The sequence below is a fragment of the Poecilia mexicana genome, unplaced genomic scaffold (assembly GCF_051168715.1).
Source record: "Poecilia mexicana isolate PSO_F unplaced genomic scaffold, ASM5116871v1 scaffold_13, whole genome shotgun sequence".
Taxonomy (NCBI): domain Eukaryota; kingdom Metazoa; phylum Chordata; class Actinopteri; order Cyprinodontiformes; family Poeciliidae; genus Poecilia; species Poecilia mexicana.
This window is the reverse complement of record NW_028263382.1, coordinates 32713568-32715638: the sequence shown is the minus strand read 5'-3', so window position 1 is coordinate 32715638 and position 2071 is coordinate 32713568. Positions and strand designations below refer to the sequence as shown.

At 39.2% G+C, this 2071-nt stretch overlaps 1 long non-coding RNA gene across 1 annotated transcript; it reads right to left on the bottom strand.

Annotated features, from left to right (window-relative positions):
* Nucleotides 1–926: 926 nt before the first annotated feature.
* LOC106905604 (uncharacterized) lies at nt 927–1522 on the bottom strand. Its single transcript, XR_001415160.2, has 2 exons — nt 1461–1522; nt 927–1348 (listed from the first exon to the last, which is right to left on the bottom strand). It is a non-coding gene; the product is annotated as an uncharacterized LOC106905604 (long non-coding RNA).
* Nucleotides 1523–2071: the final 549 nt, after the last annotated feature.

Genomic DNA, 2071 nt, shown 5'->3' with positions numbered 1-2071 from the left:
AGTCAGCGCTGAATACATTCTCTCTTCATGTGTTAGTGTTAAAAGAAAAAAAACAAAACATTTGTTCCGTTGTAACTATTCTGATGATTATACGAAAAAAAGAAAAAACTTTGAAGATAAGCTAGTCTTGATAATGGCAAATATACTACTGAAGTCTAAATCTAGAGAAAGATTGGCAATGATATAGTAGAGGATGTATGGTAAAATGCATTATGCGCCACCTCTTACTTAGATTTGGCAGATGTCAATTGGATTGTTGAGACAAAAGTTGATTTGTTTGGAAAATGCCAGTTTTCATCTGGTGTTCATTTGCCTAGAAAGTCTGATTCGTTTGAGGAGGTGTGAATATGCAATCAAACTGATGCAGACCAAAAATGCAAACTCTGGTCCGTCTAAAAACCCAAGTCTCACTTGAAGGGATTTGTGAATGCAAAGCGTAATGGTGACAACTCCAAAAGCAGCAAGTGGGCTGCAGTGCAGGGCATTGGGGGTAAATTCAGAAAAAATGGCTCATAGTTATTTGTCAAAGACAAAGGAGAAACCGTACAAAAATCTGCTGTCATCCATTTTTGTTTATATTTGGTCATTTAGGAAGTTGCTCTCATGTCCTCTTCAGATGATTTTATATTGTTTCCATCAGTATTTCTGGTGCAGACCAGATGGGGGGAAGAAGTTTTTCAATCTGAACCACTCTAGTAAGTTTACCTCTGAATGGTTCCAAAGTAAAACAAGAAACAGTGGTGGTTACAGCTAAAAAAGGTTCAATCGCTTACTAGTTTGAGGGAGGCAGATACTTCTTCACATAGGGCCAGGTTGGTTAGTTTTTTTCAACCTCTAAAGTCTTCCCTCTAATAATCTTTGTTTAATATAAAAAATTCAGTGGATCACTGATGGTCTGCACTAGCGCCCTTACAAAAGACTCCAAGTTTTCTGTGAGAAACCCTGAATATATTTATTTTCATATCTTGATTTATTCTTTGAATGGTTGCAGAGTCATATATGCCACCATTATCCAAGAAAAAAGGAATCATCAAGATTTTTCCCTCATAATAAGAAACGACAGCTTCTCAGTCTGGCGGGCTTAACAATTTTCTACTGAAACAAAGACTAACAGTGACGGTGCCCTCGGCTGCCTGTTGACACGCTCATTTTTCTGGGTGAAGATGTAAAACCCGCTGTTGTTTACTCAATTACCAAAGCCACAAATGGCACTCTTAAACTAAAATGTGTGACATTAATTGCCATTTAAGAGGTCTTTTTGTTTTCTCCTGCTAAACTGTTAAGATTGCTTACATTCCCTTTAACAAGATTGGTAGTTTTCAGATGAAGACTTGATCCCAGCAAGACGCTGTTGAGAGAGAAAAGGGCACAATTAGTTTCCAGATCAATTGGGATAGGGTGGGAGGAGAGGAGGGACCAAATCAATACAGTGATTATGCATGAAAACGTCATCTGCTTACACAGAGATCAAAGCGTCGATGATCTGAGCTGGAGCGACTCGGGTTCCAGCCATACGTGATCTATGCGCCATGTGGGGGAGAGGAGAAGCCAGACAGATGAATATAGGAATGAATTACAGAAATGTAAACAAAGACATGATATTCTTACCCCAGGGCCTACCAAATTATGCTGCTTTTATCATCTCATTTTTAATCAATAATGTAGAAATTCTCTGATGAAGCACTTGGGTGTCCTCTGGGAATTTCAGCGTTGAAAAGCAAAGAAAAAAAAGAAGTGGTGGTCTGCTTTTAAACCACTCTTTGTTCATGAGAGCCGCAAAGTCTGCTTGGTAAAGATGCCAAAAACCTGACATATTCTGAACAATCAGCACGGAGTCGGAGTTGGAAAGCCACACAGGTCTAACATTTACACTTGCTGCCGCAGAAAAGAGCAAGAAATCAAAGACTGTCACACGAATTCAAATATTTATGATTTCGAGAAAGCGTGAACCATCCTTTCTTCTCCTTTGAGGTCAAGAGGATTAAGATCAAATCTGGGCACGGAACGATAAGCGAGTATGCACAAAGAGATGACATCCTCCACTAGCTTTTACAGACCGCTACAAAAAGTC